The sequence below is a fragment of the Eurosta solidaginis genome, chromosome 3 (assembly GCF_040869045.1).
Source record: "Eurosta solidaginis isolate ZX-2024a chromosome 3, ASM4086904v1, whole genome shotgun sequence".
NCBI lineage: Eukaryota > Metazoa > Arthropoda > Insecta > Diptera > Tephritidae > Eurosta > Eurosta solidaginis.
The window spans coordinates 111730863-111755085 of NC_090321.1; the positions used below are offsets into that span (position 1 = coordinate 111730863).

General features: G+C 40.5%; 1 protein-coding gene and 2 long non-coding RNA genes across 4 annotated transcripts in view; 2 read left to right on the forward strand and 1 right to left on the reverse strand.

The window, feature by feature from the left end:
* Positions 1–24223, forward strand: part of Ak2 (Adenylate kinase 2) — a 165586-nt gene that overhangs the window by 49290 nt on the left and 92073 nt on the right. The gene's annotated exons all lie outside the window — the stretch shown is intronic.
* LOC137246597 (uncharacterized) lies at positions 1768–3096 on the forward strand. Its single transcript, XR_010951589.1, has 2 exons — positions 1768–2357; positions 2563–3096. It is a non-coding gene; the product is annotated as an uncharacterized lncRNA (long non-coding RNA).
* LOC137246598 (uncharacterized) lies at positions 5095–7474 on the reverse strand. The gene is made up of 3 exons (XR_010951590.1): positions 7278–7474; positions 6936–7222; positions 5095–5470 (listed from the first exon to the last, which is right to left on the reverse strand). It is a non-coding gene; the product is annotated as an uncharacterized lncRNA (long non-coding RNA).

Consider the following 24223-nt stretch of genomic DNA (forward strand, 5'->3'; position numbering starts at 1 on the left):
TAAGATTCGATAAAAACCACAAAAGTCAAAGGCAGCAGTTCGGGCAAGGGTTGATGGAACGAATGGGCCAAACAAATCAAAACCGAAGGTATCTGCGAGAAAAACACAGGCATTGACAAACCCTAATAGACGCACTAAAACGACTGTAAGAATTTTCCAGAAAGAATGCAAGGGTGGTTTCAAGCCAGCGCGCACTATTGTTGTGAAACTTCAAGACGATACTGATGATGCAAAGCCAATCCGTCAAGCGCAAGCTCTACGAAGTAGTTCATTGGCCAAACAACAGAGAGTAAAACGGCCCAGGTTAATGAGTAGTAAGATAAAACTCAGGTACGACAAGAAAAATAATTCGGAAGGTTTCCGGGAGGAAGATTTGGAACTGCTATAAATCCCTCACCGTCTGCGGCCGAACGGTGTTCCATCCAAATTTTGGTGCAGGTGGGAAGGCCCGTGCGGAGTTGTGAAGAGGATCAGTGATGTCATCTACAAACAATGGAGAAACCTCGAAATATAAGGGTGGTTCATTTGGAGAGGTTAGCAGCGGTTAGATCGAGAGATTTGTTTGATCGGGACGATCAGACTTAGGTGGAGGACAGTGTGACGAATATTAGTGATACTCACATCACTAGTCTGATGCTACGTAAATGAAACCACAACAACAATAAAGCAGGCAGTCACTTGTATCTACATAAATGAATCAGTCATTATGTCTACACGTACGTACGTACACGCAGCGGAGAGAGAAACACATGCATATATCTGAGATACTCCCGAAAGTACGCAATCATTTGTGCAAGTATCACTCACATGTACATGCGCATGGGCCATGCGAGAAGCTATAAAATCGTGCATCTGTAGTTATAGTTGATAAATAAGTAGTAGATTCTAGAAATAGAAGCGCCTAGAAATACTTCAACGAGGAAACAAACAGTATAAAAAGCAGCAACAGTTGAGGCGCGATAATCAGTTTGATTTACGCAAGCTATCAGTTGCGAAGTATAAGAGTTATTGTGAAGTACTTTAATAAAGGCCATTTTGCATTATTGAATAGTGGAGTTATTTATTCAACAGTTAAGTGATTAGAACGTTAGTAGAAGGTTGCAAATAAGAGGAATGCACTAAATTTGTTAGAATATAAACATGTATTATTTTTTTCTTCACCTAAAGCACTAAGACCGTCTGCAGGCGTCCACCTGTAGCTTCCAAGGAACATTTATTTGTCAGGAAAACATAAGATTCGAGTTTTTCGCCTTCAAATCAATTAAGAGCTTTAATTTTCATAACAAAATATTAAGTATTTCCATTTCAGTTGCTTAAGGGTTAAATAGAGTAAAGTGCACGTTTATGCAGATGACGTTCAAGTATATTATTTAATAATAACTGTACGAAAACGATCTATGTCTCATGAATAAATGGGTTAGTGATAACGGGCTAGTCTTAAATCCAAGTAAGTCTCAATGCATCGCTATTTATAAAAAAAACCATTAACATAGATCAGCGCCCCAAAATAGCACTGAACAATGCTCCGATAAACTTTGTCGACACGGAAAAAAATCTTGGTGTAATTTTTAACAGAACATTAACTTGGAATAATCATATCCTTTCTACAATTGGCAAAGTATATGGCACGTTACGAACACTATGGACCACACAACACTTCACGCCAGTTAAAATTAGATTGCTTCTGGCAAAGTCTTACTTGTTACCATCATTGCTGTATGGCTGTGAAGTTTATGCCTATTGTGACAGTGGGTGTAGTAAAATACTTAGGGCCGATTTCACCAACTCGACTAAGGCTAAAACTTAGTTGTGACTTAAGTTAGTCCTGATTTGCGGCTTAGTTTTTTTTCGGTTTCACCAACTTAGTTACTTAACGAAATTGACATACAACAACCCTATCAGCTGTTTTATACATAGTAGTATTTTTTGCTACTCTTTAATTTCACGCAACCCAATCCATTTGAAGTATTGTCAGTTACGGCTGTCAGTTGCGTATTGGCAACTTTTAATAAAATTATAATAAAAATAATAACATTTCATATGCGGGTGTAAGCGGTTTTGGTAGTTATTTAATGTATGAGAGTGGTACAAGTGGTTGCTACCTGCAAGCTTTCTGAATTCAATTGGCGCTAACACTGAGGCGACACTTGTGCACATGCATCCAGGTAATGTGCCACAGAAGCAAGCAATGAAAGAGTAACTAACACGTTGTATCTCGGTAAATTTATATTCGGTGCTGCGAGAATACTATCAAAAGAAGGATCAACAGGTACCCGAGGCCGCAACTGAGCCAAGTACATCCATTGAAGAAAGAGAGCCAAGCAGTAAAAAGCAGAAACTAAGCGAAGATGATGCGGGTAAGTAACATTGAATAAACGATTAGACAAGCTTGATCTGTATAAAAATATTGCCAAAAACACTTGGAGAATTCTCCAAAGCCTTTCTGGTCTTGTTTACAGAACGACCTAAATTTGTATGCTCAAAAACCTCGGACAGGTTTTCGCCATTACAGCACAATAAAACCTTGCTAGCTGTAATAACTTGACTCTTTTTTTTCTGCAGCAACTTCGGGCGCAACATCAAGCACTGTTACAACAACAGCAGCGTCCCCTAATAGCGACAGCACCGGCGATTATAGCGAAACAAATAACCCATCTGCAACAGTTCCAGCAGCACCGGCGCAGAAATGGCAGATAGAAAACCGGCGTGCATGTGAGTTAATGCGCGGCACTTTTGATGCACTTGTCATAGCAGCAAAGGAACACCCAAGTAACATCGTGCAAGCTTTATTACACTTTGTAAAACCTTCACGCCCAATAGTGTTGTACAGTCTTAGCAAGGAATTGTTAATGGACTTGTATGTAGAGCTGAAAACCAACTGTAATGTCACACATTTGCATTTTACTTGAAATTGGTTACGTTACTATCAAATATTGCCCAATCGCACACATCCTGAAGTAAATATGAATGGTAATAGTGGTTACCTCTTGACTGGTTATAACATAGGCTAACATTCTTAGTTTATTTATAATGTGTAAACAATTATATTGAAATTAATAATATATCGGACGAATATATACCACGGTTTTAAGTTGACTTTTGCTGTAATTCTTTTTAAATTGGTTTTACTTCCTTTAATTGGAAATAAAATCCACATTCACACCGTTTGGGTGCACCCTTTTCCAGCCACATCCAATTAACATAGCGATTACCCTTACCTAAAAAGAATGGTTGCAAAAAACTAAATACAAAGCATAGTTGGTTGCTCTTTAGGGCCAGGCCCACGCTTTATGATTGTATCGAGTAGCAAGGGATTTGAGGATTTTATTACGGCTCTGGATTTTCGGAACAATGTCGGCTGCGTGCTCACCAAAATGTAGATCCTGATCAAACGTCACACCCAAGATTTTGGGGTGTAGGACAGTCGGTAGCGTAGTGCCATCGGCGTGGATGTTCAAAATGGTCGACATTTGGGAAGTCCATGTTGTAAATAAGGTCGCGGAAGATTTAGTCGGGATCAGGGAGGTAGCCGTTTATTCTGTTGCAGAGCTCATCGATCTGTGGGACTGGGTCTGTGGCCATTATTGTGTAGTCATCGGCGTATGAAAGGATAGTGACTCCTTCTGGTGGTGAAGGTAGCTTAGATTTGTAGAAATTAAACAAAAGAGGGGATAGAACACCACCCTGTGGCACCCCTTGTTTAATTCTTCTTGGTTTTGATGTTTCGTTTCTAAATTGCACCGATGCCTGCCGACCACCCAGATAATTTGCGGTCCACCTGGTCCGCCGGGAAGTGGGGCTGGATTTCGGGAAATCTCCCGGCGGAAATGAAACGTGCCGAGGCGGATTCAATGACCTTACGGAAGGCACGCTCCCCTTGGCGGGCATCAGTCGGGATAGGGAGGGCAGCAAAGCGGTTTTCTGTAAAGCATTTATATTCTTCCCATTTTTCCTTTTTTGAAGTTTATGAAAGTGCGTTTTTCAGTGACGATGAAGTCGGCGGTACGCTCGAGCGAAATAAGTATGGGCAGGTGGTCGGATGCGAATGTTACCATCGGCTGCCAGTTGACGCAGTTTACGAGTTCTGCGCTCACGATTGAGATATCTGGCGAGCTGTGACAGCTTCCTACCATACGTGTGGGGGCGTCTCCGTTTATTGTGCAGAACGTCGTTTCTTCTATTTGATCAGCCAACATCTCACCCCTACTGTCCGCCCGAAAATTTGAATGCCATAGATCGTGATGGGCATTAAGGTCGGCTAAGATAATGCGATTGTTGCCAGTGAGTAAGGCGCTGAGGGATGTAGATGTTGATGATTTCTAGGTTTACATCGCCTGACCGGACAGAAAGGCCTTGACGTTCTAAGACATTGTCCCAGCAGTCGATGCCAGGATCAAATATATGATATTGCACAGAGTGGTGTATGATAAACGTGAGGCCGCCTCCATTTCCGCTCATGCGATCTTTTCTGTGGAAATTATACCCAGAACAGGTTTGCAGACCTTGCTGTGAGTTGAGTCTCTTGAATCGCAGCAATGCGGATGTTGTGCCGCTTCATGAAATCGACTATCTCCGTGATCTTCCCAGTTAGTACATTACAGTTTAACTGCAGAATTCTGAAGTGCATAGGGGGAGACGTCGCCACTCTGGGAGTAAGTGACGGGTGACTACGCCTGGGTTGAGGAAGGCCAGGACGCAACTGCTGTTGTTGCCCTGGGACTGGGCGTCCTTGGGCAAGCATTGGGGTACCCGGTAGATTGGGGTTTGCGACCTGGCAACATGGCGCAATGAAACCCCTCGGGGGTTGCCGTCGCGGAGACGCTAAAGCGTAGACTACGGTATGCCCTTGGACGTGAACAGCAAGGAGCCACAAAAGATTTATAAAAGTTACGTGGACGTCGGGTTTTGGGATCAAGCCCAGAACAACCTGTCCGATACAACCATCCCTTACACGAGACACACTGAACAGAGTATGACCGTCCTAAAAATATTCCTTTCCGGCAGACGCAGCAAAAGCATTTCTCAGGACCGGGGTCAGGAGGCGGACCCGGATTGGATTCGATACCTTCCCAGAGCAAGAGAATATGGAGCAGTCCCGCTGCAAGGAGCTGCTGGGAGGATGCAAATTTGTGGGAGGGACGCAGCAAATTAAATGGGGTTACACTGAAATGACAGTCCTTCGTCAGAAAAATCCCGAATCGCTCCGGTACATAGAACCGACTGCCTTGGGAAGCAGTCACTAAATATAATCAACATAAATTACAGTGTTTATAAAGTATTAAATTATTATTATTATTTGTGAATTTATTTGGTTACTTTTTTCTTAATAAAAATATATTTGCGTTTATTTAAAAGTAATAAGTTTATACAGGAGCTTTCTCAACCAATTTTAACCAATGACCGCATTAGCAGCGTTTTGATGTACCTTTTTGCAGCCACTTCCATTGCACATAAGTTTGATCTTCTTCGCCTGGAAATAATATAAAATAAATGTTTAGTATGTTAAAAAAATAGTTTTTGTTCGCTGGTGCTATTTATTCTTCACTCACAGATGCAACATTTTAGTGAGCACGCAGCCGCAATTGTCCCGAAAATCCAGAGCCGTAATAAAATCCTCAAATCCCTTGCTGGCAGTACATGGGGAAAAGATAAAGAAACGCTCATTACTACATACAAAGCAATTGGCCAGCAGTTTACGTGCTACGCGTCACCCATATGGTCGGCAAGCCTAAAAATGACTCCACTGGAAGAAGCTACAGGCCTGCCAAAATACTTTTCTCAGAATCGCCACGGGCTGCCTTCTTTTGTCCCCAGAACACCATCTACATAATGAGGCGAGAATATTCCCCATCAGGGAGAGAAATGAGATGCTAACCAAACAGTTCCTGTTGAATACCCAGAAACCTGAGCATCCCAACAGACATCTGATTGATGAGCCAACACCGCCTAGGGGCTTAAGGAGTCATCTCCGTAAGCATTTTGAGGAAATACGGCACCTGAGAACTCAGCCGTATGAATGAGGGTTATTAAAAGCGTTGGTTCCAAGAGGGGATAAGAAGACGGGGCGGTTGCTGATGCTCGGCATTGCTACCAACTCAACTACGGAGATTGTAGTCATGAGTGGAAGCGGCCGTATGAGCTGGTGGCGCCGTGGGGCGTGGCTTGTTGAGCAGCAGAACTGCTGAAAGGTAGTGAGGGGTGCTGAGGCGTAGACTACGGGGCGCCCTTAGGGTTCGATACCTTCCCGGAGCAGGAGTATGGCGCAGTCCCGCTGCAGGTAACAGTCTAGTTGAGGGGTCGACCGCTAATACGCGTCCAAAAATATCGAGAGGTGTCAAACGACGCGTCTTGACATCAGTATTAATAATCCGAAGGCCGAAAGTAAGAATTTTAACTCGTTCGAAAGATATTAACGAAAAACAGAAATATTTCCCGCGGGTCCCTCCGAAACCAGGGGTGGGATCCATCGTATTTTTGCGCAGAACACCTCTCTGTATTGGCGGCCTTCGGCCGCGCTTATAAAAAATTACCCTGGGTGGGTCCAACACCGGTTTGTAGACCAAAACTATATCCGCGCAAAACACTTATGTTCACAACTTTTTTTGTGGGTACACAACGTTACAACAACCACATGAAAATCGCCCACTTCAACTGCAAATATCTCAGAACTGAGATACAATTTTTATTTTCCGCCCTCGGATTATTATTTTCGAGATTATTCGCATCTTTTGATACCTCTCTCGATATTTTTGGTAGCGTATTAGCAGTCGACCCCTCAACTAAACTTTTACCCCGCTGCAAGGATCTGCTGGGAGGACGCAACAAATTAAATGGGATTAGACTGAAATGAAGCCGGACAGCACCGGCTGCCTTGGGAAGCGTTTATAAATAAATATAGAGATATTGTTTTCCAATTGCTATTCACGCATATTCACCTGGGGAATTGATTTTAACATGGGTGCAGTCCATTGCCCCAATTACACGCGGAAAATTTGCCCTTTCTTTAAAAGCAGCCTGTGTTTCCAAGCGCTCCTGTTTCGTTTGAGGAAATTTCACAAAATCTGGTTGCAAGGATACTAGATGGTAGGAAACTAGCGTAATTGCACGTGAGGCACTTGCTTTTGAAACTCCGGAAAGGGCTGCCACAATTTGCTAAAAAGATCCTGGAGCATAGAACCGGAGTGCGATGAAAAATATTTGGTGTGGCTGCATTGCGTTGTTGCTGTAAACGGAGAAGTAATTTAGGGCAACATTTATAAAATATGATGTAAACTTACCGAGCTTCAAGATAAATTTTGTCTTTCATTAAAGAAAAAACCAACCAAGCAGCACCTTTGCACATAAGAAATCGTTCGCGAAAGTCAACATCGTTATAATAATGAAACAAGTCAGGACGCTCTTTAATTTTTCTTTTTCGTCGAAGCACGATTACCTGCAGAGCTTCAAAATCGCAATCACTTTCACCAGAAGCTCGAAGATCCATTAATTTTTATACAAATTTTCCACCGAGAATACAAATAAGCCTCTTCAGAGAAATTACAGATGTCAACAATAGCGGGGTTGCTATATTTGCATAATTAAATAAGTATAAATAGTGCCATTTAATTCAACTCAAAATTTGTACTACAGCAACACTGTTGAAAGTCGAGAATAAGCCAGCTAACAGGTAGGCTAATTTGCGACTTAGCTAAGCTTTGGTGGTGAAACAGAAAAATTAAAAAATATGACTTAACTAAGTTAAGTCGAGTTGGTGAAACCGGGCCTTAATGTAATTTAAAATAACATAGCCCGCTATATTTATGGTATACGCTCTTATGAACATATTTATTTATTTATTTAATTTCTTCAGTGAACAAAAGTTTCTTACTGACTACGCATATACTAGTAACAATAAAATACTTATACAATTAAAAAGCAGAAAATTGTTTAATGTAGTTTAAAACAACATTTCTTAATACTGAACCCGGAAGTGAAAGATACAAGTCTATCATTTGGTTAATATGATTAATTTCCTTAAGGGCTCGCCCAATTGGTGCATTCATAGCATAATTCGATCTAGCAGCGGTCAAGTAAAAATAAATCAGAACGCCTCAAATTTCTAAAAGGAATATTGAACGGTATTTTACGAAGAATATCCGGACAATCTACCACGCCGGTAAGAACGTTCAGAATGAAAGAGCAAGATAAAAGTAATCTCCTATCCACTAGTAGATCTAAGTTTAGAAGCAAACAACGTGACTTATAGGATGGCATAGGTTCGCTGAAGTTGAGAAATCTTAGTGCAGACTTAAAAACTTTCTTTTGCAGATGCTCAATTCTATTTATGTGGGTACTATGGAAAGGTCGCCAAATAATCGCAGCATATTGAAGACAAGACCTAACAAAGGCCGTATAAAGAGATTTAAGAGTGTACGGATCGGAGAAATCGGAGCTATTGCGGCGTACAAAGCCCAGCATAGAGTAGGAGTTAGCAACAATGAAATTAATATAAAAATTAAATGTGAGTTTAGAGTCAAAATACACTCCTAGGTCTTTAACCATATCGACCGATTTCAGTTGATTACCAGCAATCGAGTAGGTCGAATTCACTGTAATCAACTTTCTTGAATAGACCATCTGAAAACATCTGCCAATATTTAAGAAGATGTGATTCCTTTCACACCAAGAGTTAACCCTCTCGAGATCAGATTGCAGAGAAATAGAGTCCTCAGTTCTCGAAACAACCGAGTAAATTTTGAGATCATCAGCATAAAGCAGACATTTTGCTGATAAGAAACACGAGCTTATATCATTTATAAAAATTATAAATAAAAGCGGTCCTAGGATGCTACCTTGAGGAACTCCTGAGCTTGCATGAAACTCCCGTGATAATACATTATCTGGCTGGATTCTACAGTACCTTCCACTGAGATACGATCTGATCCATTCGAGAAACATGGGATGAAAACCCATTAATGCTAACTTTTTAAGTAAAATTTTATACGACACCCTATCAAATGCTTTGAAAAAATCAGTGTACACTGCATCAATTTGAAACCCACCAACAAAACTTTTGATGCAATCTTCTGTAAAAATAGCAAGATTAGATACGGTTGATCTACCATTGACGAAACCATGCTGGTTCGGACAAATAAGTTTTTTAATACTAAAACTAATTTTATCTCTTACAATACTTTCAAACAATTTAGCTATTGTTGACAGTTTGGCAATTGGTCTGTGGTTCGAAACAGCATTTTTATTACCATTTTTGTAAATAGGCATTATGTTAGCACTTTTACAATCAGTTATAAATATTCCAGATGAGAGGGACTTAAAATACCATTACTGATGTCTTCCTCCGAATATGATAGAGAGCCAAAAGAAAAACACGAATTAGAAATAACGGGAAAGCTCCTCATCCATCTCATTACTAACAAAGTTTGCACTAAAAAAGTCAGCAAAAAGATTAGCAGAGTCTATAGCCGAATAAGAGTGCTTTCATTATAATACATCGAGGTAGGAATATTTGATTTATTTTTCTTTGACTTAATAAAAGACTAAAAGGCTTTAGGGTTAATCTTTATATTACTTTCGAATTTGCATATCTAGTTTTCCCGAAGTAACTAATCAAGAGTTTTATAATCAGCAAGGCAACATTTATATTTTTCAAAGTGCAAGATATTTTTCGGGATTTTGAATTTTCTGTAAAATTTACAACAAATATTCTTTAAATGCTTTAGCTCTTTCGTATACCACGGTAGCTTATATCGCTTATTAGGTAAAACCGGAACATGATTCAAACAACTGTTATGTACCATAGACGTAAAAATTTTGAAGCAATGATCTACATCTACATTAGCAAAAAGCCCATCCCAATCAAACTCAGCCAGACAGTTGTTGAGGGCCTCGAAATCGCACTCATTAAAATTAAAGTTTAGAGCATCACATCCGGGAGAGATATTAAGAAATTCGTAGAATTCTATCTCTAACACTAAAGGAGGATGATGCAAACAAGCCGGAGAAATTGGTAAGCAACACTCAAACAGCGTAAAATTTAAATTACTTGATAAGAAAATTAAATTCAAAATACGAAAACACTTATTATAAAATCTATTAACTTGACGCAGATCTAAGCTTAAGAAATTATCAACTAAATATGATTCATAAAATCTAATAACATTACCAGGAGTAAGAAAGTCTGCGTTATGTAAATAAGACCAAGAAACACTACTTAAATTAAAATCGCCAAGGACACATAACTGTTGATCACCAATCATTGATTGTAACGATGTGACGTTATCGACATGCAACTTGTAATTGTGATTCATGACTGTTAGGAGGCCAATTGGTAACACCAAGGGAGTTCAAATCGTTCTCCACCTGGTCCTTCCAACGGAGTGTGGGGCGCCCTCTACCTCTGCTTACATAGGCGGGTTCCGATAGAAACACTTTCTTCGCCGGAGCATCATCTTTCATTCGCTAACATGGCCTAGCCAGCGCATCCCCTGCGTTTTAATTCGCTGGACTATGTTGATGTCTGCGTATAGCTCGTACAGCTCATCATTAAATCTTCTTCGGTACTCGCCATCGCCAACGCGTAGAGGTCCATAAATCTTTCGAAGAACTTTTCTCTCGAACACTCCCAAAGCCGCTTCATCTGCTGTTGTCATGGTCCATGCTTCTGCCCCATATAGCAGGACGGGTACGATAAGTGACTTGTATAGTATGATTTTCGTTCGCCGAGAGAGGACTTTACTTTTCAATTGCCTACCTAGTCCAAAGTAGCATTTATTGGCAAGATTGATTCTCCCTTGGATTTCAGTGCTGACCAAACCCATCTTTACCGCTTCTTTTTCCAGTTTGGAGTAAGCAGAGCTAACAGTGCGGGTGTTTAGGCCGATGATATCAATGTCATCAGCATATGCCAGTAATTGCACGCTTTTGTAGTATATTGTTCCAGGCGGTTAAGTTCTGCAGCTAGTAGGGGGACTCATGTAACCGTATAAATGCCTTATAAAGTGTGTAAACGTATAAATTTATCTAGTTTACGCACGAGCTGTCAAATTTTGTATGAAAAATCATTTACACAATTTGTATAAATTTACGCGCAGATTTCATTGTGTAAACGCGGTAAACTCAAAGGAATGCAACCTTGCAGACATTACAGACGGCATTTTCATCAAAAATCTCCAACATCAGCAAGTAAAGGCGTTTTAGTTTTGATTTTTCACTTAATCTTGGTATTTTTTAATTTGTATAACAATCAAAAACATTTTTTTGGAAATAATACAGGTGAAAAACAATCAAGTTTATCAAGAGTATTACTAGGTGCGTTCATATAACCGCGTGTGTAAATGGATATAATTTTACACCTTATAAGTTTATATGCTATCATGAGTCCCCCTAGTATAATTTTCTTCAGCATCAAATTAAAGAAATCACACTATAGGGAGTCACCTGTCTGAAACCTCGTTTAGTTTCGAACGGCTCGGAGAGGTCGTTCCCAATTCTGACTGAGCTGATGGTGTTGCTTAACGCCATTTTGCACAGCCGTATACGTTTTGCGAGGAAACCAAATTCAGACATAGCGGCATATAGGCAGCTCCTTTTCGTGCTGTCGAAGACGGCTTTAAAGTCGACGAAGAGGTGATGTGTGTCGATTCTTTTTTCACGGGTTTTTTCCAAGATTTGGCGTATTGTGAAAATCTGGTCGATGGTAGATTTACCAGGTCTGAAGCCGCACTGATAAGGTCCAATCAGACGGTTCACGGTGGGCTTCAATCTTTCGCACAATACACTTGAAAGGACCTTATATGCGATATTGAGAATGCTGATTCCACGATAGTTGGTGCATTTTGCAGTATCCCCCTTCTTGTGGACTGGGCAAAGAACACTTCGATTCCAACCGTCGGGCATGCACTCTTCCGCCCATGTTTTGCTAAGAAGCTGCTGCATGCGTCTTACCAACTCCTCGCCGCCGTACTTGAATAGCTCCGCAGGCAATCCATCAGCACCCACGGCCTTGTTGTTTTTTCAATATGGTTATTGCTATTCTAACTTCGTCATAATCGGGCGGGGGGACATATATTCCATTATCATCGATTGCGGGAACGGGTTCTTCATCTCTACGCGCTGAATTGCTGCCTCCATTTAGTAGAACAGAGAAGTGTTCCCTCCATAATCTAAGCACTCTCTGGACATCAGTTACAAGGTCGCCGTTTTCGTTCCTACAGCAGTTTGCCCCGGTCTTAAAACCTTCCGTATGTCACCGTATTTTTTGGTAAAATTTTCGGGCGTTATTCCTGGTGGCTAGCAGCTCAAGCTCCTCGCACTCACACCTTTCTGCTTCTGCTTTTTTCTTCCTGAAAAGGCGTCTCGCTTCCTTTTTCAACTCACGATAGCGTTCACACACTCATCTTGTCGCGCTCGCTTTTAACGTAGCCCTGTAGGCAGCGTCTTTTCTTTCAGTTGCAACGCGGCATTCTTCATCGTACCAGTTGTTTTTTCGTGGTCGCCGGTAACCAATTTGTTCCTCCTTCAGGATGAGTTGTGCTCTCAGAGAGCAGGTGTGAGAGTCGAGTTGCGAAATCATTGGCAGTCTGTTGTGATTGAAGCTTTTCGACGTCTAGCTTCCCTTGTGTTTTTTTTCCTTGGTTTTAGACGCGTTGAGGCGGGTGCGTATTTTGGCTGCAACGAGATAATGGTCCGAGTCGATGTTAGGTCCTCGGATCGTGCGCACATCTAAAACACTGGAGGCATGCCGTGCGTCTATCACAACGTGATCGAGCTGATTACGAGTATTTCGATCCGAAGACAGCCATGTAGCTTGATGTATCTTTTTATGCATGAACCTCGTGCTGGATATGACCATGTTCCGAGCACTGGCAAAGTCAATCAGCCTCAGTCCGTTAGGAGAAGTTTCATTGTGTAGGCTGAACTTTCCGACTGTAAGGCCAAAAACACCGTCTTTGCCCACCCTGGCGTTAAAGTCACCAAGCACGACTTTTATATCGTGACGGGGCAGCGCTCGTATGTGCGTTCTAAGTGTTCATAAAAAGTGTCTTTCACCTCATCGTCTTTCTCCTCTGTCTGCGCATGGGCGCAGATGAATGATATATTAAAAAATTTTGCTTTTATTCGGATAGCGGCGAAACGTTCGTCCACAGGTGTGAACGCCAGAACTTGGCGACAAAGTCTCTCTCCCACCACGAATCCGACGCCGAAACTGCGCTTATTCGTATGGCCGCTCCAATATATGTCACAATTTTCTTTCTTCCTTGCTTCGTCCAACGCATTTCTTGGATGGCGGTGATGTCAGATTTTGCTTTGACGAGGACATCTGCACCAATCCCATTCAGGGAACGGACGTTCCAGGTGCATGCCCTCAATTCATTGTCCTTCAAACGCCACGGTCGTCATCAATAGAGAGTGTATTTATCCGAGGCTTGTTGTTATATTTCATTGGAGTATGGTTTTACGTGGCGGGTCCCAAGCCCAGCACACAACCCGCTCAGCGAGGGTGAAAATATTACTTGGCACGTTTATATAGCGAGCCGCTTGCTCCAAGACAGACGCCCGCTTGCAGCCGGACCTAGAGGTGTACAGACGCTGCCGATGAGATCTCCCCCGGCTAGCCCTTAAACCGATTATGTCAGAGTGGCCTAGCCATGTTTTCGCCTTCTCACATTAGCTCACCGCTAAACGGATGTATAGCGGCTACCCAGAGGATAATTGGCCGCAAGCGACCGGCAGTAGTGAGCTGCTTGAACCGCATGCAAAAGAATCGCTCTGGCCATTCCCAGGTGAATGGCGGTCAGAAGCTTTCCCCACTTTCTTGGACTTCTACACACGGCCCCACCCTCCCTGCAACATCTTTACTTTTCGATAATCTTTGGTAGCATCACGAACCAAATCAGCAGAAGCAGCAGCGCCATCAGCAACAACAAGAGTTGGTTGTTCGTTCTTCATACCATTGCTAACAGTGGCAGGCGAAATGCAATTGGTGTTAGCGACATTCGCTTTAGAGCGCGTAGTAACCACATTATTGCTTTTATCACTGTTGGACTTTTTAACATTAGGAGCTTGATTGATATTAGCAATTATTTGTTGTATCATCATATTTTCGGAATATGCTCATAAGATAACATTCGACAATCTGCTTAAATTTAGATGCATTTCACTCCTTCATAGAATAGTGTTGTTTAAGGAGCCTGCCTATTTATACGAAAGACTTCAGCTAACACGGTCTGTGCGACCAGTACAACTACTGCATACAAAATATGGCTCACGAATTTCTGAGCGTCAATTGTTTGTTATAACAGTATGTCTCTGGAATGTTTTGCTTTTGGAGATTAGAAGCATTTCTAACATAATGCACTTCAAAAAGAAACCATTGAGTCATCTTTCTTAACATGTTGAAATACTTTTGAAAATCCTTCACTCTTTTTTCTTTACTCTTCTCCTTTCATATCTTATATCTTTCTCCATACAATCTTTACATAAACACATTTAATATTATGTTACTTTAACACCAAACACTGTAAATAAAATTTATGGTTGTTGTGTTTGGAATTTATAAATAAATAAATAAATAAAATAAATAAATGAATAAATAAAATAAATAATTACAAAGCCATCCTTAAGATTGAAGAATTTAAAAGAGATACATAAAAATTAACATGTTATAAAAATTTGACATCGTATTGCATCTACATAATGAGGCGAAAGTACTCCCCATTAGGGAGAGAAATGAAATGCTAACCAAACAGTTCCTGTTGAATACCCTGTACCATGGGTACATGTTTTACTTTATCTGCAAAAGCAAGCTTTATTCCATATATTGTATTTCAACACGATTGATTACCAGTCTACTTTTCTGCGTACACGGACGCCCTGTACCTTTCACAAAAATAAACGCATTTATTTTTTTATTTCCTTTTTATGCTATGTTTGTCTAGAGAAATAGCGATAGACATGACTGGCAATTTGGCTTAGTATCAGCTTCCGCAAATTTTCCTCTTTCTTTTCCTTTGGAACTTTGGAATCGACGGTAGCTGATTAGCATATTTAATGTGTGTCCAAAATTGGTAGATGACTAGTGGACATTTTAACTTTGATTTTTTTAAAGAAAAAAGGAAAATAATTTAACTACCGCACCAGCAGAATACCGTAGCTGCCAGTATATTAGCAGATACAATCATTGGTAAGAAGAATAAAGTATATAGTGAAGTGCCCATATGCATATTACATTTGATACTCACCTCTAAATATAAATAGGTATACGCACTTACCTTAATACTTACAATAAGATTTTCTGAAATTAATTACGCACTATGAAGAAAAAGCTTAAATTATAAAAATTATAATACAATAGAATTTCGCTGCTTTTAGATATTTATCAATATTCAAGTTTTAAATGTAATCTAAAATATGCATATTTACTTATAATTTTTGCAATCATACATACTTAAACTTACGTTTGATTGTCGAACTATGTTTAAGTGGTAGGTACACACATACAAACTAGTGTATATGATTTAACAGTCTTCTTGCTTAAATCGTAATAATGATCAATAAGATCGTCCCACCTAACTCAACATAGGAGTATGTTCATACACATTAACTCAATTTATATGTACTATTTAAGAGCGTACGCTTTTAAGAGCACAAGACATTTCGGTTAACATTTCTTTCTTTGATTTTTGTTTCCATTTGAGTCTGAGATGAGCGCTTACTCCATCTCCCATTCCGTGCTCTAGTTTGCTTAGTTGGCATATAACTACTGAATGTGCCCCTTAGTCATACCTTAGCAACATTTTTATATGTCCGATTTAGGTAGACCTTTATATAACTATGACCGGCATAGATATATTATAGAAGAGTTATATAAACCTGTCGTCCCTCGTCGAAGGACAGCGTGGTTTAAATGCGCATCTGTTTTCTAACGCCGTTCGCCGTTATATACATATGAATAAACCAAGCACAGTAAGCGGAATCGCTACTCACAGGAAGCAGCAGCAACACAGCAAGGAGGCCTCTTCGCTACGGGGGAATGCCAACAACGTGAGTTCGTCTGGTTTGATTTTTATTTATAAACATATATTAAGTATTGGTATTGATATGCATATTTATTAACTTGCAATAATCCATGCATATAGGTATATTCACATTTTATTTGATAGTGAACCAAGAGGGGTGGGCAATTTAAGTCACCTCTGAATCAAAGAAACAAACCCAGGTAAACCTAAATGCATGAATTATTATAGATGTCGTGGTTAATTTTTTTTTCTTCGCGCTTCACGCTCCCTGTCGTACTTAGATCCGGCACATACTCCGGTATATGCTTCACTAACCACAGAGACCAATAATATCGTTGCTTGACCACTCTCTGAGTACACCCTTTTGAATATCTTTATGCATTCAATTAGTTTTCCTCTCTTCTTTCATAAATCGATTTCCGAGTTCCTTTTGGCTTATCTTACTTGCGAATGTATGCACATACTTTTATTTTAAATGGGTCAACGACATCAAAGATTCTTGCGTTGAGGTAGGTCGGAATACAAAATTATATCCATGGTAGGGTGGGTGCAGAGCAGTCGCCAATATCATTATAAGCAGGCGCTGCATCAGGTGTAGGGGCATGAATGACACAAAGCGGGAGACGGTTAGTCTGGAGTTGTGGTTATTTAGTGTGCAAACTAAGTTTTGTTAGGGTCATAGTCTGAGGAGGAAGGGGCTTGGTCAACCGCTAAGAGTTTTACCCACCCCAGGCTGAAGCTCCGGGAACAAGCGAGTGCACACGCCTTAGCGTTTGGCAGCATCACAAGACCTTCTCGCTGAACTGATACGACCGTTACGCCAGGCTCAGGCTACCAGCTCATAACAGAAATGGCGTCCAAGTGTGGGGCCCGGTAAACGATGCGGCTGATTTTAATTAGACAAAGTAATTGCGGCTCCAACAGTATATTCCTCTTTGGAATAAGTTTTAGTCCGTTTTGGTTTTTTTTTTCCTCTATAAACTGTTCTAATACTTTTTTGTTTGTTTTGTGAGACCAATCGTAACTATTTGGAAATTAAATTTAATGCGAAGAGCACAGATTTTTGACCAGGTTACTAAAGTTGGTATAATCTTGGTATTAATGTTAGTATGCAGACGACTAGCTGGAATTGCGACTTTTATAGACTATATGTTTTGGAAGTTGACCACTAGGATAGGGTATACATTCCAATTCCTGCCAAACCAGTTGATTTTCCGTTCCAATTCTATTTTGGAATTCTTGCCAGTTGTTTGAAATTGAGGGTTAGAACCATCTAAATGATAGTTGGCTCACCAGCAACGTTAGAGAATTACAGCTTCCAGAATTGACGACGTTTATTTCTCAGTCTTGCTTCGAGAAGCCTTTCAATAATACACATACAAACATTTTTTTATCTGATTTTGTTTGATTGATTAGCTTTTTGTCAAACTCCAGATTGATAGAAAACCCACTTTGGGTTGATCCTTAGCCACCTACACCAATAAATACGACCACATGACCGGAAAATCAGACCATTTTATTGATACCTTTTGTACCGCTCTCGATTACAAGAAAAACTACTTTTTTTTTCATTTTTTTTGTTGTACGCGGGAAATTCGTGTGGACATCCATACATACATTTATTAGTTTACTTCACATTCGTTACATTTAGTTAGGTACTCTTAGTAGATAACTACTGTTGCCCTTTTACCAATTGTAGGGAACAACCCCAATTCTTTTTTATTACACATAGGTACATACCTAGAAGGCATAGCACAAAACTTAAACAGGAACCTAGTGCTTGAGATATTTCCATAAGACTACTGGAACTATTCAAGCAAATTTCGTTGGTTCACACAATCTTTTTTTTCAAATTTGTTTTTTTTGCCCGACCTTTGGGTTTTGTCGAATACCTACTGGTTATGAAGATGTCGCTAAGAAATGCAAGCGACTCTAGATTTGAGCCAGTTGGCTCCTGTTCTATCTGTAGAGATGACCTTTCGGAAGGTGACGATGTTCTGGGAACGACGTGTGGATATCGCTTCCATAGGACCTGTCTGCTAAATTGGCTGAAGAAGAACTCCTCGTGTCCCCAATGTCGGGCCAAATGCACCAGAAGTGAGTTTACTAAAAAATCGGGGCACGTTCAAAAATTTCAAGTGCCGCACAGTTAGATTCGAACTTGGATAATCTTACTTTGCCCCAGTCAACCCAGAACAAAGACCAGGAAGTTCAAGGAGCAGCCAGCCTACCTATTATAAATGAGGAAGAGAATCGTGTTCGTAACATTGTCGCCGCTGTAATATCAGCGAGACAAGCATCAATTTTTGATAGCCTGGAGAACTGAGTTTCTCAATTAATTGAACAAGAATGGATGGTATACTTACCACCTTAGTAGACCGTTTGCAATTGAATCCTCCGCAGCCACAGCAGGCACACAACAGCCCTAACATTAGCACTCACGCTTTTGCCCAACCAGCCCCAAATCAACGTAACCGATCAACACCCGCCTGGCCTAGGGAGATACCAAGCTTTAATCAAAACACGAATAATTTTCACCATCAAATTGACCAATTTCGGTTTAGCGATTTGTCCAGTGTGCCAAACTCAGGAAGAATCGCGCAATTGATTTCAAATTGGGATATTAAATTTGATGGATCCCCCAAACTTTCGGTTGATAGTTTCATCTATCGTATAGAGTGTCAGGTGACTGATACGCTTGGGGGAAACTTCAACATATTATGCGAGCACGTACAAAGTTTGTTTGTTAAAGAAGCTAGATAAGGGTATTGGCGATATCGACGCTCGGTTGAACGCGTCACATGGCCCTCACTTTGTCAAGCTTTAAGAATAAATTTTCAACTTCACAAAAGCGACTTCGAGATCAAAGAAATGATTCGAAGCCGCAAACAGGGTTCAACTGAAAGTTTCGATGATTTCCGGAACGCTGTCCTTAAATTAGCTGAGACCCTACAAACACCCTTACCCGAACCCGAGTTACTTGAAATTTTGCAACACAACCTTAGACCACGCGTATGTCAACAATTACTATACGTGAATATAAGCTCACTAGCGGAGTTGCGTAGGTTATGTTTAAAAGGTGAAAGCCTGCTAAACGAAATCGCGAAACCAACCAGTCAATTACTGGCGGCCAACGCCCGGCAACAACAGCGGCGCTATGTGGATGAGGTGGACGATGCAGACAGCTTGGAAGAGGATTTGGAGGTCCAGATAACTGAGGTGGGAAGAAATGCAACAAGGCCAAAGTTAGCTTGCTGGAACTGCCAAGCCGACGGTCATCGATACATGGATTGCCTGGAGGACAGATCAGTCTTTTGCTATGGATGTGGTGCTCCAGAGGTTTACCGCCCGAAATGTCCGACCTGCAGTCCGGGAAACTTGAAGGAGAGCGAGGTTTCAAGACAGAATCCTCGCAACGACACGAAGAAAAAGGTTTAAATAATGTCCCAATACGGTCTAACGGCAATGTCGTTAAACCACCCACTCGCTCTAATATACCAGTCACAACCAACCCATTGGTGCACAAAATCATCCCGTATGAAATACGGTTAGCTAAATACAATCAAATTAGAGACCGAATTTTCAATGAAAAATATAAAAATGTAAATAGCCCAACCCGTTCCACTACCAGAATGAAAGATTTTTGGAAATGTGTAAAAAGAAGCCGAAAGATGGTCAACACCTTTATCTCTGCCATTGAGCACAAACCCTCCGATTTGAGGCCATATGCCAAGGTCGGACTTTTAGGCGCAGAATACTTAGGCCTATTAGACAGTGGAGCTCAGGTTTCTGTTTAGGTTCCACTTTGGCTGAGCGCATTTGTAGAGGCGAGAAACTGCGTAAACATACAATGTCCGTCTGCACGGCGAACGGAAAACAAGTCGTTTATGGCATCGTCGACTTAGTCGTTAGATTTCAGAAAAAAAAAGCGGTCATCAGTTTCTTCGTCATCCCTAGTATGTCGCAAAAGATAATTTTAGGAGTCAATTTTTGGATCAAGTTCCAAATCGCCCCTGATTTCCGAGATTTCCTTTGATGCAGATGAAAATACTCTTTCCCTAAGTAGAGAGCAACAACAACAACTAGATTTAATAAAGAATAGATTCCCATCTTTTGAGAAAGAAGGTCTGGGAAAGACCTCATTGATGGAATACGTCATAGAGCTCCAGCCAAACGTCCGTCCGATAAAGCAACGATACTTCCCGATATCTCCAGCGGTTGAAAAATTAGTTCATGCCGAGATAGATGAAATGCTAAAGTTAGGTGTAATCGAGGAGGCTCCAAACAGTCCATGGTCCAGTCCGATTGTTTTAGTCTGTGTTTAGATTCTAGGAAAGTCAATAACGTAACCATCAAGGACGCTTATCCCCTACCTCATATTGATGGTATTCTGAGTAGAATACCTAAGGCAAGATTTATTAGTTCCCTCGATCTGCGACGAGCCTTTTGGAAAATCCCCTTCGCAGAAAACTAACGAGATTACACATGTTTTACCGTCCCTAATCGTCCGCTTTACCGATACCGTGTTATGCCTTTCGGTCTCTGCAACGCCCCGCAAGCACTATGTCGCTTGATGGATCGTGTTATCCCACCAACACTAAAAAACCAAGTATTCGTCTACTTAGACGATCTTTTAATAGTATCGGAAACATTCGATACCCACATTTCCGTTTTGTCCGAAGTCGCTCATCATCTGAGGAAAGCAGGTCTTACTATAAACGTCGAAAAGAGCAGATTCTGCATCAGGGAAGTGAAGTATCTCGGATATATTGTAGGTGATGGTATCTTGAAAACCGACCCTGACAAAGTTTCAGCGGTTACTAATTACCCGGTTCCAACAAATGTTAAAAAATTAAGGCGCTTTTTGGGCATTGCTGGGTGGTACAGGCGGTTTGTAGAGAACTTCGCGTCCATTACAACCCCGTTAACTAATCTTTTGAGAAAGAGCAAAAATTTTACTTGGAATGACGAAGCCCAAAAAGCATTTGACACTTTAAAGAACATGCTTTGTTCCGCGCCAGTGTTGGCCAGTCCTACCTATGAGATCCCCTTTATAATTCAATGTGACGCAAGCAAACTCGGTGTCGGTGCTGTGCTGTCCCAGAAAGATGCTGAGAGTATTGAGGTGCCTATCACCTACTTCTATCAAAAGTTAAATAAGGCCCAAAGTAAATACAGTGTAACCGAGTTGGAATGTCTAGCGGCTATCCTTAGTTTGAAGAAGTTCAGGGCATACGTGGAAGGCCAGGAATTTACGATTGTGACCGATCACGCCAGTTTACAATGGCTCATGCGGCAGACCGATTTATCGAGCAGATTAGCGAGATGGTCTTTAAAATTACAAGGATATAGGTTCAAAATCGAACATAGAAAAGGTTCCTTCAATGTCGTGCCCGACAGCCTCTCAAGGGAAAATTTCGACACAGCTGTCGAAACCAACGGTTAGAAGTCCGCCCCTTAGTCGATTTGAGTTCGTCCGATTTTTTGTCCGAAGACTACAAAAAGATTGTTAGTCATGTCCGAAATAATAAATCACAGTTACCAGATCTCCAAATTATTGATGAAACAGTATATAAAAGAACTGAACATGCCGATGGAAATCCGGCACGTGAGGCTTTTAACTGGAAGTTGTGGATACCGAAAACTTTGGCTAGACAGGCAATCGAAAATGCCCACTGTCCTCCAAATAAATGCCACGGTGGCATAGCAAAAACTTTAGAGCGGTTGAGACTTACCCTATATTGGCCAAACATGACTACCGATGTTAAAGATTACGTTGCGAGTTGCCAGGCTTGTCGACAGAGTAAGGCCGCTAATAGTATGTTACGACCACCTATGTCTGCTCAATATGTTGTCCAACGGCTATTTCAAAAACTTTATATTGATCTAATTGGTCCTTATCCAAGATCAAAGCAGGGAAATACGGGCATACTGATTTTGCTTGATCATCTCACCAAATTCCCCCTGCTAAAAGCTATTCGTAACTTTAAGACTACCTCGATTTGCAGATTCTTGAAAGGCAATGTCTTTAGCGTTTTCGGCACTCCTGAAATAATTTTTAGCGATAACGGGAAGCAATTCAAATCACAACAGTTTAGCAGTCTATTGGCAGAGCGGGGTATTAAGCATATCTTCACGGCTCTTTATAGTCCCCAGGCCAACGCCAGTGAGAGGGTTAATCGGTCAATTATAGCAGGCATTAGGTCCTATTTGAAAGAAGACCAAACATATTGGGACAAGCATCTGACGGACATCGCAGAAGCGCTTAGGAGTTCATTGCACCAAACGATTGGCTGCTCGCCATATTTTGCACTGTTCGGCCAACATATGGTAGCACATGCTAGCGAATATGAGCTATTGAGGTAGCTTGATACCCTGGATTACAATGTTTTGGATAGAATCGATAAATTAAAGATCGTTAGAAAGGATGTCATGGAAAATATAAAAGCGGCATTTGAACATTCCGCAAAGCGGTACAACCTCCGGACTTCCAAAGAAACTTTCAAAGGAGGCGAAATAGTGTACAGAAGAAATTTTGCTCAGAGTGACGCGAGTAGGAAATTTTGCGCTAAACTTGCACCGAAATTTATAAAAGCCAAAGTAATTGCACTAAAGGGAAACTGCTTGTATCAGCTCGAGGATGTGGGGAACGGGAAACGAGGTATATACCATCGTAAAGACATCCAGAAAGCGAAAGACTAATTGCGCACTCCGCCAACACTTTAGGTGGTGGGTGTGTACCATGGGTACATGTTAGAATCGCTTTACTTTATCTGCAAAAGCAAGCTTTATTCCATATATCGTATTTCAACACGATTGATTACCATTCTACTTTTCTGCATACACGGACAGGGCGTCCTTTCACAAAAATAAACGCATTTATTTTTTTATTTCCTTTTTATGCTATGTTTGTCTAGAGAAATAGCGATAGACATGACTGCCAATTTGGCTTAGTATCAGCTTCCGCAAATTTTCCTCTTTCTTTTCCTTTGGAACTTTGGAATCGACGATAGCTGGTTAGCATATTTAATTTGTGTCCAAAATTGGTAGATGACTAGTGGACATTTAACTTTGATTTTTTTTTAAAGAAAAAAGTAAAATAATTTAACTACCGCGCCAGGAGAATACCGTAGCTGACATTATATTAGCAGAGACAATCATTGGTAAGAAGAATAAAGTATATAGTGAAGTGCCCAGTGATTATTTGCAATTTTTTTATTAGGTGTTTGAATTTCTACTTAACGAAATTGTGTTAAAGGGATTTGGGGATCGAGCAGCCGGAGCAGCGTGACCGGCACCCGGCCTAAACGTTTGCTAACAGCCACAGGAGCTGTTTATATTAATAAAAAATATATTAATTTATTTAAGATTCTTGAAATTTCTACCTAACGCGCGAGTAGGCATAAAAAGGCTAAGGATTTCTCGCCTTACCTCTGCGTTTAAATTTGCTAAAAGCCTGCCAAATTTTCTGTGCGATCACAGAAAAATACAATTATTTCATTTTTCCCACCATAACGTTTCACGCAAATATCTAACTATACATATTTATAGAAAACGAAAAAAAAAAAATAAGAACCTGAAATCAAAGGAAATATACAGGACAAGGTCCAATATGCATTTGCATATTACATTTGATACTCACCTCTAAATATACATAGGTATACGCACTTGCCTTAATACTTACAATAAGATTTCCTGAAATTATAAAAATTATAATACAATAGAATTTCGCTGCTTTTAGATATTTATCAATATTCAAGTTTTAAATGTAATCTAAAATATGCATATTTACTTATAATTTTTGCAATCATACATACTTATACTTACGTTTGATTGTCGAACTATGTTAAAGTGGTAGGTACACACATACAAACTAGTGTATAGGATTTAATAGTCTTCTTGCTTAAATCGTAATAATGATCAATAAGATCGTCCCACCTAACTCAACATAGGAGTATGTTCATACACATTAACTCAATTTATATGTACTATTTAAGAGCGTACGCTTTTAAGATCACAAGACATTTCGGTTGACATTTCTTTCTTTGATTTTTGTTTCTATTTGCGTCTGAGATGAGCGCTACTCCATCTCCTATTCCGTGCTCTAGTTTGATTAGTTGGCATATAACTACTCATAACTCCAAAAATAAAATGTGCCCCTTAGTCATACCTTAGCAACATTTTTATATGTCCGATTTAGGTAGACC